General features: G+C 45.4%; 1 protein-coding gene and 1 long non-coding RNA gene across 4 annotated transcripts in view; one reads left to right on the plus strand and one right to left on the minus strand.

Annotated features, from left to right (window-relative positions):
* Gpr160 (G protein-coupled receptor 160) overlaps positions 1-2775 on the minus strand; it is a 28858-nt gene extending 26083 nt beyond the window's left edge. Inside the window, exons 1-2 of one of the 3 annotated variants that reach the window (XM_059265309.1) lie at positions 2600-2775; positions 282-378 (exon numbers count right to left, since the gene is read on the minus strand). The gene's annotated coding sequence lies outside the window, so the exon portion shown is untranslated. Of the gene's footprint in view, positions 1-281; positions 379-873; positions 1714-2599 lie in introns of those variants that run through there. The other 2 variants (XM_059265311.1, XM_059265308.1) reach the window with 2 other exon arrangements.
* Positions 155-13924, plus strand: LOC131912987 (uncharacterized). Its single transcript, XR_009379776.1, has 3 exons — positions 155-389; positions 9484-9654; positions 13566-13924. It is a non-coding gene; the product is annotated as an uncharacterized LOC131912987 (long non-coding RNA).
* The last annotated feature ends 2076 nt before the right edge of the window (positions 13925-16000 follow it).

The following is a 16000-nucleotide window of genomic DNA, read 5'->3' on the forward strand; positions in this document are numbered from 1 at the left end:
GTGTGCTCCTTTTCCAAAGGAGATAATACTTGTACATTTCCAGGTTCCTGACATCAGTGAACTGTAAGCATGAAGGTTATGCAAACTTCCAGGGGTGAAAACTGCTAACACTGACTGTGTGCTGGGCCTGTTTCCCTCACAGGAGGCTTGTCTTTCTCTAGCTGTGGATGTGGGGTGGCAGGCACCAAGACTCTGTTTTCCTTACTATGCTGTTGTCCAGGGTCCCAGACTCTCACAGGAGTCCAATCTCTAATTTCCAGGGAGCTCTAATGACCACTCACCTCGGAACACAATTATGCATCTTTAGCTTTTCTTTCTGGAAGAGCTGAGTGATGAGCACCTCTGTCCAGCTATCAGCCAGGAGGCTATCTCTGCAACCTTTAGAGGAGGTAAAAAAGAAAAAAATCTTTGAAATGTTTTGAAAAGCACAGAAATTGATTAGAAACTCATTAAAATCAAATTCCAATCATAGAACATCGAAAGAGAAAAAAAAAGGAATATTTGGGAAATCTACTTCCAACACATATATCTAATGAATGACATGTGGCCACACTATGTACACAGAGAATTCTGGACTCAGAGAAAAAGGTGACTCATTGCAGAATTGGCAAAACTGAAAAGACACATTGAGTAGAAAATGCATAAACAGCCAGCAACATCTAGAAGCTCCCCACATTAGTCATTAGGAAAAGCTAAAACCACAATGACATGCAACTTCACATTCCCCAGAATAGCTGAGTTAAAAATCAGTAATAGCAAACCCCGGAAAAGAGGGCCAACTGGTGCTGTGTTTCAGGGTTTGAATCTGAAATGTCCCTGAAGGCTCATGTATTAGAGGCCCGGCTGATAGTGGCTGGGACTTTAGGAACTCACTGACTGCATTAGGAGGGCTCTGCCTTCATCAATAGTTTAACCCATTGATGGATTCTTCATCATCTGATGGTGGTACTGGAAGGTGACAGACACTGAGAAAGGTGTGGACTGACTCAAGACACACGGTCACCGGAGATGTGACTCTGAAGGGTCTATCTTGTCCTCAGTCTCCTCCTGTCTCTTTCTGCTGTCTGGCAGCCATGAGGTGATGAGCTCCGTTTCAGTGTGCTCTTCCTCCATGATGGACTCCCTCACCACAGGTCCACAGACAATGCAGCCACTCTATTCATAATAGCTAGTAGGTCGAAAAGTCTAAATGTCCTTCGACTGATGAATGGATAATGAAAATTTATACATATACACAACAGAATACTATTCAGCTGTCAAGAAAATGAGATCATGAAATTTACAGGTAGATGGGTGGAACTAATATACTGAACGAGGTCACCCAGATCCCGAGTGACAAATGCTACATGTTCTCTCTCATTTGTGGTCCTAACTCTAAGTCTTTAGATGTGAGTATACAACCTGGAATAACTGCAGAAGCCAGGGAGTCAAAATGAACCTTTGGGGTAGAGAAGGCGCTCTAGAGACCAGAATAGCAGGATACAGATGATTTGAAGGGGAGATGGGAAAGGGGAGGCATTAAGTGGGAGGGGAATGAGGAAAACACAGCAGGAGGGAGGGAGGAGGAGGAGGAGGGGCAAGCCACACTGGGATGTCTGGAATAGCCACAGGGAATATTACTGTATGTATAATACATAAGTGGTGGTGGCCTGAATGAGAATGGTCCCCTAGGTTCACACTTTGAATGTTTTGTCCCTAGTGTGACTGTTTAGGAAGGATTAGGAGCTGTGGCGAGGGGAGTGGGTGTGACCTTGAGAAGGTGTGTCAATGAGGGTGGGCTTTGAGGTTTCCTAGTCTCTGTCTGTCTCTTTGCCCCCCCCATTCAAGATGTAAAGCTCTCAGCTGCTGCTCCAGTACTATTACTGTCTGCTTCCTGCCATGATGATAATAGACTGACCTCTGAAACGAAGAAATGCCTTCTTTTCTAAGAGTTACCTTGGTCATGTCTCTTCACAGCAATAGATTAGTAACTAAGACAAAGTGTAGGTACATGCGCACGCGCACACACACATACATACACACACACACACACACACACACACACACACACACACACACACACACGGTGCTATGGTAGTGTTCTTCCTGAGAGCTAGACTACTTAACAAATCCCAGTATCAGGCATGAGAAACATCCTTTTGAGCATTGGTCAGGGGAGTCCAAAAGGCCCGCAAACAATACAGGTTATTAATGTTGCCCTTGGCTGTCTCCCAGGAGTTGGAGGCAAGTCCTTACTGCTGAAGACAACAATCACTTTGGCCGACAGGATTCAGAGGGTTCAGGTTGGATCCGACCTGCAGACCTCTTCCCTGAGAACTAGTTTTTCTACTGCTGTGAAAGCTGCCAAGGAAGGAATGCTTATGAACACAATGACAGCAGAGCACGATTCCCTAAAGGTCCAACAGTGGCACTTACATCTTGGCAGTAACAAAAAGCCGTCCGATTGGATATTAGGTCTGATCAATAGGAGGAAAGTCATGCCTGCCTGGTACTGGAAACCTAGCCAGCCAGCCATGGCTACAGACACCATGGATCTTAGAGGACCTACTCCTGCCCCTTTCCTATGCCAGTCGTTCCTAACTGTGTTCCAGACACTTACCCTTAGACCACAGGTAAGGTCGCTCTCGCCCCTCCAGCCATCCAAGCTTCCTTCTGAAGCAGATGGAGACCATTATAGACAGTGGGGTGCCCGATCCTATCCCACACATCTACAAGGACACAACTCCTGCACCTAAGGTCAGGGAATGTCACTGAGGATGGTGCCGAGGACCAGGAAGTCTGCTGCAAGACTGTGTCTTCTACACCTATGAAATCACAGTATGGCTGCTTAAGGCCAGAACAGTGACATCACCAGCTGACATGCCAGTGTGGATGGGGAAGCCTCACAGAGCTCCATCTCTAGATGAAAAACTTTAACAACTGCCGAGAGAGGGAGAACTGGTCTTCCTCAGGGATGCATTCCCTAAATGGTGGTCTAACACTAAGTGGTCGGCCCTAAAACATATGCATACAAGCAACACTAAATCATCAGCTGACTCCCCACCTCGTGTGTGTGTGTGTGTGTGTGTGTGTGTGTGTGTGTGACAGTAGTAATTAAGAGGAGGCCACGAATTTGAGAAGGCACTGGGAGGAATGAAAGGGATAGGAGGCGGCGGCAGGGGAAATGATGTAACTATATTTTAATTTAAAAAATTAATGTTTTAAAAAGGACTGGCAAAAGGTTTAGGTGGTCATTTCACCACATAAAATGATTAATAATCAGATGAAAAAGTCCTCCGCATCATTTACCTTTAAGAAAATGCCAATTAAAACTAATGTGCCGGAAGAGTCTGACCAACTCAGCTGTCATACTAGCCCAGATATAGTGCTCTGAGTCAGTGAACCCCAACTACTCCATCTACAAGCTGCTGGACCACGAGGAGGAGCTGGTGCTGCAGAACTAGATCTGGGAGCACGTCACCACCGATGAAGATGAAAACCTGAAGCATGGCTGTGATTGAGGAAGTCTCAGCCATGGTCAGGTATTTATGGTGCTTCAGAGACCAGAGTCTTTGGTCTAGACCAATGACTTGTGGCAAAGAATATTTGCATGTAGAGCTGTGTGGGTAAAGAGGTACTGAGTAATGTGCTATGGTTTCCAAGGCCACTGGGCCGGGTGGGAAGGATGGACGAACCAAGTGGCACATACACGGTAGAGAGAGGCCTGAGCTGCTGCTAAAGGCCATGTTGATGTGCTGGCCTGTACTGCCGCGTGAGGCCATGTTGATGACTGTGGTCCATGCTGCCACCAGGGGCCTTGTCTGGGTCTGTGGTGCTGCTGCAGATAGGGGCTGTGTTACTACCCAAGGCCATTCCAATGTCTGTGGTCTGTGCTGCCACCTGAGGCCATGTTGATGTCTGTGGTCCATACTGCCACTTGAGGGCCATGTTGGGGAGGCCAGATGGATGTCTGTGGTCGGTCTGTGCTGTTGCCAGATACCATGTGGAAGTCTATGATCCAAGCTCCCACTGACTGTAAAGGACAACTTTACAGCTTCTCCTGCAGTGCTATCGATGACAGCAGACTGACTCACAGTTGAGAATAAGAGACACAGAAGGCTTCTGTGACAACCCCCGCCATCACCCTCCCTGAAAAAACAAAACAAACCAGCCCAGACAGGAAGTCATCAAAGAGAACTCTTAAAAATTTTGATAAGGATGCTGAAGCAAGCTCTCCACAATAATGGCTACTGGTAGGGGTGGGGGTGGGGATGGAGGTGGGAAAGGATTCATTTTTCTTTAAGGGGCTGGCCACTGAGAGGTTGACCATGTTCCAGTGACTATAGGACAATACAAATTGAACTTTTTTTTTTTTTTTAAATCTTTTTGGGAGGAGAAGGCCACTGGGGAGGGGGGAGACCTAAGACTAGGAAGTAAGGGTGATGGATGTTTCTCTGTCAGCTTAGTGGTTGCACATGTATTAATTATAATCTGGGACCCAGGGCCCCACAGTCAACATCCCACTGGCCACTCAGGCCATGGCCTGGAGGGCCTTCTGGTCCCACATCCACCATATGTAGGTTTAAACTAAGTCTCTATTGTTCTATTTTACCAACAAAGACTCGGAAGTCAGATGTGGGAGTGAAAACCTGCTAGATCAGAAAGGCCAAGAAGCAACCAGCTGACCTTGGTTTTTGGCTAGAGACCCAGCAGGAATCATGTCTCTTCACTCGTTCCAAAACCAAAAGGAAGAGCTAAACTCAAGTCCCTGCCCTTTCCTTCCTGTGTGTCTTCTCTATCCAAATTGTTTAGAAACTCTATCCAAGTTTCTCTATGGCCAATTCCCGTCAGCTAGTTATGGTGATATTTTATTTGTACTGAAATGTGATTTTATTTGTATGTTAATAAATAAAGTTGCCTAGGGGTCAGAGCTAATAGCAAGCCACAGCAGAGCTGGGCGTTCGTGGTGCACGCCTTTAATCCCAGAACTTGGTAGGCAGAGCTAGGTAGATCTCTGTGTGGTCAAGGATACAGCCAACATTGGAGACACACGCCTTTAATCTCAATACCAACCATAGAAGATCTGGAGGTCTGTACAAACAGGCAGTGATGAGGCGGTCATGTGGTTGGGTTTACAACCAATGAGATGGCAGAACAGAAAGTCTATATAAAGACAAACACTCAGGAAGTAGGTCTCTCTTGGCTGAAGAGGCTAGCTGCAGCAGATGGGTAAGGCTCTTTGCTCTGATCTCTTGGCTTTCTTCTTTGCATTGGTTCTGTGTTTCTTATTTAATAAGACGGTTGGTTACATCTACAGCTAGTTGCTAGCTCTACTCCCTGATTCAAGGTAAACTGTATTTAATAGTCTTGAAGTGTCACAATGCCATCAAAATTCCCACAACAGATGACCAGGGTGCATTATGTGAAATTCTCAAATAATCAATGAAAATTATGTTAATAAAAAACTGTGGGGTTGGGGATTTAGCTCAGTGTTGAGCGCTTGCCTAGCAAGTGCGATGCCCTGGGTTCGGTCCTCAGCTCTGGAAAACCAAAACCAAAACCAAAACCAAAACCAAAACACTGTAATGCTACACTATCACATACTCAAGAGAATGACTGTGTAGTGATTTGAATAAGAATAGCCCCCAGGCTAGGCAGTGGTGGTGCACGACTTTAATCCCAGCACTCAGGAGGCAGAGGTAGATGATCTCTGTGAGTTAGAGGCCAGCTTAGTCTACAAAGCGAGTTCTAAGATAGCCAGAGCTGAGAAACCCTGTCTCCAAAACCAACCAAACAAGAAAAGAATATTCCCCAGAGGCTCATATATTTGAATGTTTGGTCCCCACCTGGTGGAACTTTTTGGAAAGCATTAGGACAGATGGTCTTGGAGGAGGTGTGTCATCAGGAGAGAACTTTGATGTTTCAAAAGCCCAAGCCATTCCCAGTTAGCTCTCTTCTGCCTTGGGGTTGTTGTCTCAACATGCAAGCTCTCCGCTGCTACTCCAGTACCATGCCTGCCCGCCTGCTACCATGCTCCCCATCGTAATGGTCATGGACTCACTCTCTGAAACTGTAAGTCCCATTAAATGCTTTCTTCTCTGAGTTGCCTTGGTTATGGAGTCTTAGCACAGCAGTAAAAAGGTAATGAAGACAGGCTCTACTAAAGATGGACAGCACTGGATGCTGTGGAAAAGTGGAAAAGTTAAATCCCTCACACACTGTTGCTTAGAGTCTAGCACTGCACAGACACTTGGGAAAATAGTTTGTTACAAAGTTAAACATAAACTTGATTCTACAACTACACTCTTAGAAACTCACCCAAAAGACATAAAAATATAATCTATACAAATACATATACACAGTAACAAGCATCACTTGTAATAACCAACAGTGTATAAATAACCAAAACCAAAATAATTGAAACAATTGAAATGCCTATCAGTTCATAAATAAGAAATTATGTTGTTTCATAAAAGCAAATCCTTTAACAATACAAAGGATGGCCTACTACTGATAAATTCTACAACACAGATTAACCTCAAAAATGGATGTTAAGAAGCCAAATCCTGGGGAGATGTCTCTTCTAATAAAGCACTTGCTTGTAACCATGAGGGCCTGAGTGCAGCCCCAGCATATACAAAAAGTGTCAGGCTTGGTGATGCATACTTGCAATCCAGCTAGAGAGGTGAAGACAGGGATCTCTAGGCCAATGAAAGGACATATCTCAAAAAAACAAGGTGGATAGCTCCTGAGAAACACCTGAAGTTGTCCTCTGGGCTCCATGAGCACCCATATCCACACATACTCCCCCATCAAAAGAAGCCAAGTCCCCAAACCATGTCCTAATATTCCATTTAGATAAAACTTCTTAGAATGTATGAGACAAAACAGATCACTGGCTGCTCAGGTCTGGCAGCAGACTGCACTGATGTGGCCTCTTTCACGGTATATGTGTTGTGTGCCCAGTTCAGACTTTCCTCCCAGTGTCCTGGAGTACAGGAGTAAAATTTACCTACAGTAATTGCAGGTGTGAAGTGACTACTCTGTAATCCCTAATTGAATCACATTTGTAGATCTGACAGTTCACTTTTTATCAAAAAAACAAAACAAAACAAAACAAAACCTTAGGACACCTTCCAGAATAAAGTTTACTTAATATGAGCATCTGGTGTTCTGTAACCTAGAAGTCTCAGACTTAGGAAGCAAATCCAAGTCTGGTCCCAATCACGTTCTATAGATTTAGGGAGGCCACTTCCTAGTCAGTGGCATCTGTTACCACTCAGGACTCAGCCAGGGAAGAACTCTGCCACCACAGGCCACTGCCCATCCCGCTGTCACTTATGTCCCCTCCTCCATTCACCTTTGAGTGACCTCAGAGTCTCCTCTGAGCCAGTCCTGGAGGTGAGATAAAAATGGAGACAAAGCTCTGCTTCTCCATTTGTCTACAGACCACCTCACACAGGCCTAGGTTAGCGCAGGAGCATTTTGTACACTCCTGGAGCACATGAAGAATATTTACAGCCGTCATACCTTTGGTCCAATAGCAACATCCCAAGAATTAACTAAAAGGAAGTGAGGAAGGAACAGCGGGACCAGCTCATTCTGGTGTATTTCCAACAGCCATAAAATACCTTCCCTGCAAAGAATCAAAACAACCTGTAACAACAGGGGTCCGTCAAATGAACTATGGCACAGTCAGAAGATGGACGACTTCCTGAAGCCATGAGATACATGCTGTGGGGAAAAGGGAGCAAACAGGAAACACTGTCACACACCGTGTTCAGTGACAGAAGCCCAAGCAATGCACAGCAGGGCTTTTCCTAGGCAGGCGTGACAGAATTCCCCTAGACCCCCAGAAAGATACTGTGCAAAACTGTGAGAGGAAAGGCCTATAGATTGGTAAGGTCATGGCCATGCATACCTGTAGTTCTCAGACTTGAATGTGGCATAATTAAGTGAAGGATCTTTATTCAATATATGTTGAGGTTGACCTAAGAGTCTGCACTCTATCAAGTTTCCAGGTAAATTGCCCCTGCCACATACCTATGATGGCCATCTCCAGATGAGGAGAACACAGGTACACATTTACTTTTTACACTATCTTACATATTCCATAAGGTAAGATACTTTTGTAATAATGAAGAAAACTTCTTATTCTTCAGAATGTTTGAATCTGTAATTATTTCTATGGCAACTGTCTTAGTTAGGGTTTCTATTGCTGTGAAGAGCATGACCATGGCACTTCTTATAAAGGAAAGCATTTAATTGGGGCTGGCTTACAATTTCAGAGGTTTAGTCCATTATTATCATGGTGGAAAGCAAGGCAGCATACAGGCAGACATGGTGCTGGAGAAGTAGCTAAGAGTTCTACATCTTGATCTGTAGGCAACAAGAAGTGAACTGTGAGCCACACTGGGAATAGCTTGAGCGTCTGAGACCTCAAGGCCCACCCCCACAGTGACACACTTCCTCCAACAAGGCCACACCTCCTAATAGTGCCACTCTCTATAGGCCATGCATTCAAACACATGAGTCTATAAGGGCCATTCCTATTCAAACCACCACCACAACCATCTTTAATACTGTAAAATGGGATCAAGGGTTTACTACATTCAATATAGAATAATTTACAATAAAAATGAGTGATAGGCATAGTTAACTAAATTTTATTTTATTATTATTTTAGTTCTGGGGTTCAAACCCAGGGCCTTTCACATGTTGAGAAGTGCTCTGCTATGATGCTATAGTTCCAGCCCTCTACTTTTTAAGAGAATGGTTGAAAATTGATGAAAGGGTATGAAGGTATTACTATTTACAAAGGCATGGAGAAACAAAATGGTACACTTTAGTCACAGCATGACAACTAGGTTAAAATGCTAACTTTGTTTATAAAATGTTAAATGTATTAAGTTTAGAAGGAAAGCTGGATTACATCTGTAATGGTATTTGCTCTGCCCATGACCTTGGGCTATACGGCCCAAAGTTGCCGGTGCTTCCTGCCATTGTACGTGACCTCTTAAAAGGAGTTGGAGAAGGGTCACACGCCCCTTCTCCCTGATCCTGCCTGTGAGGTGGATTCACTCACAAATATGGAGTAGTGGACAGCAAAAGCTGATCTGTTCTGTACTGTGAGAGGAATGACGCGGAGAGGCTAAACACAGTAAGGCAATGCGACACTGAGGTCCCACACACCAGAGTCCTTGCTCTGGACTGTTTTGTCTTGCTTTTGTTCTCAAGCCAACAGCCAGTCAACCCTCTTTTACTTGGCCAAGGAGATGATGGCAGCACACAGTCAAACCTGAATCCCAGAGCCCCCCGAAAGGTCTACCATCAGCCCGCTGGCCTGCCATTGACAAAAACACCTGTGTCTATAAGAGGGGCTTATGTATTTGGGCCTAAGAAGGCATTCCATGTGTAGCCCTTTCAACTAAGACATGTCTACAGTGATAGTCTATCAACAAAGACCTCAAAACAGTCCCTGTTTTCCCCCAAATCATTCCACAGGCTCATTTCTGTGGGTGCCCAGGCGTGTGGAACTCAAGGACTCTGGGGAAGGAAAGCATATTCTGAAGAGAACTTCAACTGTGATGAAACTGCAGACACAGCAGAGATAAGAACACGGACCCCATGATCCTTAACAGAAAGTTTCCAATTGAGGAAATCGAGCTGCCTTAGGTTTGACTTGCGGAAGCATCTGGGAGGCTGGGCTGTAGGCAAGTGCCTCAGTTCCTCATCCAAGCCACGCTTTCTGAGAAGCCCTGCCTAAGCAGCATAGAGAAGCAGACTGGCAGTTAACAAGAGTCAGGTGGGCAGAGCAGAACTGGGGAGAGGGCAAATCCTGACAGACCCTTGGCATGCTGGGGATGCAGCTCAGGGCAATTCCGGGACCCAGCCTCAGGATCTACTTGACTCCCAGAGTCAGGCTGGAGTTCCCACGATGCCCAAGCCCTACCTTCTGGCTTCCAAGGAGCTTCTGATGGGTTATTTTGGGCACTCCCTTCTCACCCCAAGGCCTCCAACACCGACTCCACCTCTGCAAGACTAAAACATCATGTAAACCAGAAAAGCAGAAGAGTATGAGGAAATGACCACTCTTCTAGTTAGGGCTCTTGATGGGATAAACACCATGACCAAAGCCACATGGGGAGGAAGGGGCTGAGTGCAGCTCACAGCTTGTCCATCACCAGGCAAGCCAGGCAGGCACTGAAGCAGAGGCCATGGAGGAGTGCTGTCTACTGGCTTGCTCTTCAAAGCTTGCTCTGTTTGCTTTCTTATACACCCCAGGGCTTCCAGTCCAGGGCTGGCACCACCCACAGTAAGATGGCCCCTCCCATATCAATCTACAGTTTAAAAGGTGTACCATAGGCTTTTCCACAGGCCAATCTGGAGGCATTTTCTCAACTAAGGTTTCTTTTTCCCAAATGGCTTGAGCTTCTGACAAGTTGACATAAAGCCAGCCAGCACAACCCAGCTTGTGCTCTCTCGGCACAGGCACACGCAGTACAAAACACTAGCCTTTTCACATTCTCAGAGGACAGGGCCTCTGACTTCCCTTCAGCTGGCACTTCAGTTTTGTTTCTGGTATTGGAGGGCTGAGGAGTTGGCTCAGTGGCTAAAGTACTGTGGAGTGAGAATCAGGACTGGAGTTTGAGTCTCCAGAACCCAAGTGAATAACGGGCAGCATGGGAGCCAGCCCACAGTTCCAGCCTTAGGAGGTGGAGATGGGATCCCTAGATTCTGGGAATTCTGGGTTTGACTAAGAGACCCTGACTATAACTAAAGTGCAAGAATGATTGAGGATCAACTCTGACGTCAGCCTAAGGGCCCCACGTGCATGCAAACATATGTGCCAATATGTCATCATTTAACATGTGTGCCCCTCACACGTAAACATGCACATACACACACGTACACCACATACACATTTATGCAAACAGAAAAATAATAACATTGTCTCATATTGGAACCCAGAGCCCAGGGGATGCTAGGCAAGTGTTCTACCATTGGCCTATGGCCCCAGCCCCTGTGTGTGTTTGTTTGAGAAAGGGTTTTGCTATATGGCCCAGGCTGGCCTTGAACTTGGTTATGCTTCTGCCTCAGCCTCCAGAGCTGCTGGGATCATAGGCATGTGCTCCACTCTACCCAACTAGTTTTCCTCATATTTATACTGGAGGACACCAATGCTGATAGCCTGGCAACACACAAGTCACTGAGTTCCACTGTTGTGCCACAGGCCTCCCCTAGCAGCTCAGCACTCTCAGAGTTGTGCGGCTGGTCCTGTCCACATGTCTGACAGACTCCCTGTAAGAGAAGCAAACCCCAGGACGGCAAGCACTTAGGGACAGTGGAGAGCCGAGGGAACAAGAACCCTGAGCTCTCCTAAGAGGAGGCAATGCAGTGTTCCCCGTGCATTTCTTGGAAGTTCATGGAAAAAGTGTAGCTTTCTTTTTTTAAACATCTGTTTTGTGTGTGCATGTGCACACATAAGCACGTGTCATGGCATGTGTGTGGAGGTCAGAGGAAAACACGCAAAAGCAAACTGTCCTACCATGTGACTTCTGGGGACTGAAGTCAGGTTGTTGGGCTTGGTCACTTACCTCCTGAGCTATCTCTCAGGTCCAAATCTGGTGTTCAATGCAGGTTCAGTTTTCTTTTTAACTGTGATGGCCTGATACGACATTTGATGGCTATGACCCACGTCACCAGTGTGTCACCATGGCGGTGTGGCGAATGAGCTTGTCTGTACTACTGAGCTAGCACCCAGATGGACAGCAGGTGCACAATGGAGATTCTGGAATACCGCGTGGCACTGAAGAGAGGCTGGGAATAATGCCGCCCTCACTTTTCACAGAGAAGTTTCCATCTTGGCGCTACTGTAGCAGGCAGTTGGAGTCGACTTTTGGTAAAAGGCACTGAGACTTGCAGAGCATCTGAATGATGGCCTGGTTCTGTTCTTGACTCTGCACATACATGTTACATGCATGTTGCTGGAGAATTTCTCTCCAGCTCCCGCCACCAAGTCCCGCCAGTTCCAGAGCCCACTTACAAAATAAACACACAAACTCTTATATTATTTAAACTGGTTGGCCATTAGCTCAGGCCTGTCATTGTCTAGCTCTTACTCTTATATTTAGCCCATTTTTATTAATCTTTACTTTGCCACATGGCTCATGGCTTACTGGTACCTTACATCTTCCTTGTCCTGATGGCGGCTGGCAGTGTCTCCCTCTCAGCCTTCCACTTCCCAGAATTCTTTTCCTTGTCCCGCCTATACTTCCTGCCTAGCCAATGGCCAATCAGTGATTTATTTACTGACCAATCAGCAACACACTTGACATACAGACCATCCCACAGCACTTCCCCTTTTCTTTTCTTAAAAAGGAAGGTTTTAACTTTAACATAGTAAAATTACATATAACAAAACAATTATCAAGCAAGAATTACAGTTACAATATTAAAGAAGAGATCCTATCTATCTTATATTTGTGAGTTTAAGGTTTTATATCTAACTTATCTTTTATTATAACTAAGGAAAATTGTATTTATTCTTTAACCACATCAAAGACCTCAGAAGGATATAATACTACCTGAGAAATGGAGAAGGATGTAAGCAACTTTTAGGAGTCTTGTAGGGTAGACAGAGACAGCTGGCAGCCTGGACAGTCATTCAAAGTTCTCTTGTAAAGTTGGGGCATCTGTCTTCAGCCCACAGGCCTAGAGTCTCTTATTCACTTTTCTCTGTGTCCTGTAGAATGTCTGGCAGTTTTCTCTGCAAAGCAGGAACCTGAAGGACCATTTTGTCAAGCAAAGTTCAGTGGTCACCTTTGTATGGGTCCTGCATGTCCAGTTGATCAGGCAGTCCAGGCAAGAACAGTTTCTTGCCCAAATGGCTATTTTTGTCAAGGTGAAGATAAACTCCATATGGAGTGTCTTCAATGCCCATCCTCCTCTCTGAAGTAAATCGGTGCTGTCAGGAGCAGACATGTCTCACTGTCCAGAAAGTCTAAATTTTTAAAACATTTTAAATGCCATATTCTGTAGGTCTTTGAAGTGTTTGAAGACTACCTATCTATCTGAAATATAACTATGTATACCTAGAAGACTTAACTAACATGGCTATAAATATGATTATCATAGATGACTAATTATTAAGTGCTGTGGGATGGTCTGTATGTCAAGTGTGTTGCTGATTGGTCAGTAAATAAATCACTGATTGGCCATTGGCTAGGCAGGAAGTATAGGCGGGACAAGGAAAAGAATTCTGGGAAGTGGAAGGCTGAGAGGGAGACACTGCCAGCCGCCATCAGGACAAGGAAGATGTAAGGTACCAGTAAGCCATGAGCCATGTGGCAAAGTAAAGATTAATAAAAATGGGCTAAATATAAGAGTAAGAGCTAGACAATGACAGGCCTGAGCTAATGGCCAACCAGTTTAAATAATATAAGAGTCTGTGTGTTTATTTTGTAAGTGGGCTCTGGAACTGGCGGGACTTGGTGGCGGGAGCTGGAGAGAAATTCTCCAGCAACACATGCATGTTACTCGATCTAGGGATAGCTGTTTACCCAGCCTAGCTCATTCCCTTCCAGATAGAAGACATCCAGGGACAGGGAAACTTCCCATGGCAGACTACCCTCAAGATGAAGGCAAATCTCTGTTGGGGGATGCTCCCCTGGGATCAGAAGTCATCACCCTGTAGGAACCAGACTGCTTCCCTAAAGTGGAGAGGTAACAACTTCTTTGGACCACCTTGCAAAACCAGAATTGAGACACTAGTCAACCAGGCCACACCTTGATCAGAACTGTTTCATTATGCACATATATCTCCTGCCCTCTGCCTCAATTCTTTCTCCATTTAAACCTAAAGTTAATGCTTCCCTGAAGATGAACTTGGGGACATTAGGCCTCTTTTCCCAATATGGTGACTGAGTCCCCTTTCTCTGTTTTATCACGACTTGCTTTTTAAAATTGGAGTATAGGGATGCGGAGGGGAGGGCAGGGGATGCAGGGTGGGGGGAGGAGAGGCAAGTGATGCGGGGTAAGGGGGGAGGTAGGGGTGAGTCTAGCTTGTTCAGACTGCTAAGCTCAGGCTTCTGCCCTAAAACTGCAGTCACGATACCAGTCCCAGGCCATCAAGTGAACTAAGTCTTCTAAGCAGGATTCCCTTCAAAAATGGGCTGTCATGTGATAACCAGTATAAGGCAGAGTTGTGAGAATTAAACAAGTTTGTGAGAGAATGGTGAGGTGGATCGGTGGTAAAGCAAGAGGATGCAGAGCCCCAGAATACTGTGAAAAAGCCAGGCACGATGGGGTGTGTCCAAAACCCCAGTATTGGAATTGGGGCAGAGATGGTGGATCTGGAGCTTGCAACCTTGCTAGACTACTTGAAATGGTGAGCTCCAAGATCAGTACGATCATCTCTCAAAACACAAGGTGGAGAAGACAGCAGAAGACGCCGGACATCAACCTCTGGCCTCCAGAGACACATCAGCAGGTGAGCACACCAGTGTACACACACACACACCTCCTTCCCTGCCCTAAACAACAACAGACAGGAAGCCTGGCAAGGTGACTCTTGCCTGTAATCCTAGCACTTAGAGAAGAATGATTGCCCATAAGCTTGAGGCCAGCTTGGGATATATGAGTTCCTGGACCGTACAGTAAAAGCCTGTCTCAAAAATTAAAAAGTGTATAATTAATAAAAAAGACTAAATGGACTCAGTTAAATTTTTCTTCTTCCATACTTCAAAGAGTGAGAGGATGAGGACATCAGAGCCATTGGTAGAGTTCTTGCCTACCATACAGTAAACTATGGGTTAATCCCCGGAATATGGAAAGCCAAGAGTAGGAATCACAGCAGGAGGTGGAGGCAGGTGTGGCAGACGTTCAAGGTCATCTCAGGTACATGCAGAGTTTGAGGCCAGCCTGGGTTACATGAGCCTTGTATCCGAAAACAACAACAAAGAGGTCTGGAAAGGTGGCTCAGAGGTTCAAAGTGCTTGCTGCTCTTGCAGAGGACCCAAGTTTGGTTCCCAGCATCCTTGTTATGCAGCTCACAATCATCTGTAACTCTGGTCCAGGAGATCTGACACCCTCTTCTGACCACTTCAGGCACCCACACATACATGGCAAACACACAGAAATACACACATACGCATAAAGAAAAACAGACCTTTAGAAAGAAAAAGGACAATAATGACTCGAAGCCAACTTTTAGTTCCCTTAGACCTCAGTCACCCTTTGTTGGTGGTCAGTATGTAAAATAAATGAAAAAAAATGGTAGTTAAATAAAAAAAAAAGAAAAAAAAGAAAGAAAAGAAAATCAAAATGCCCCTGCATCACACTCCCAGGAGAGAAGAGCTGAGGCACATCAGAGTCCCGTGTTCAAACATGGCTGCTGACTCAGCTGCCATTCCTCCCCTCTCACTTCTCACTTCTACGCCAACAAGGGACAGTGTGCCTTTCTAATGTGTTTATCCCCTTAGCCACACAATCGGGATAAAGAAGTGTCGCAGCTATGGAAATATAATGGCTTTTAGCACTATCTATCAGAAGAGAGGATGCATCAGGCCACTGCCTTGTCACCGAGGAGACTGACAACTTTCTCTCTCCACATCTTATTTTAGAGGACTAGGGAGAAAACTACGTTGGAATAGAAATGGGACTATGATCTCATCCTAATACTATGGGAGAAAATTTAAAGAGAGACACTTGTGCCACTCACTTGGCTACTAGACTGCTGTTATCTTTTTCTTTTAAAAAATTAGTGTGTTTTGCTGGGCAGTGGTGGCGCACACATTTAATCCCAGCACTCAGGAGGCAGAGGCAGGTGGATCTCTGTGAGTTCAAGGTTATCCTGGTCTACAAAGTGAGTTCTAGGACAGCCAGAGCTACACAGAGAAACCCTGCCTTGAAAAACCAAAGGGGAAATAAAATAGTGTGTTTAACAGGCTTTAAGGATCCTAAGTCTGATGACCTCCAAAGATACAAAAGCCTACTCTGTGTTGGCCAATGGAGCTCCATA

This window comes from Peromyscus eremicus, chromosome 6, assembly GCF_949786415.1.
Source record: "Peromyscus eremicus chromosome 6, PerEre_H2_v1, whole genome shotgun sequence".
Classification (NCBI taxonomy): Eukaryota; Metazoa; Chordata; class Mammalia; order Rodentia; family Cricetidae; genus Peromyscus; species Peromyscus eremicus.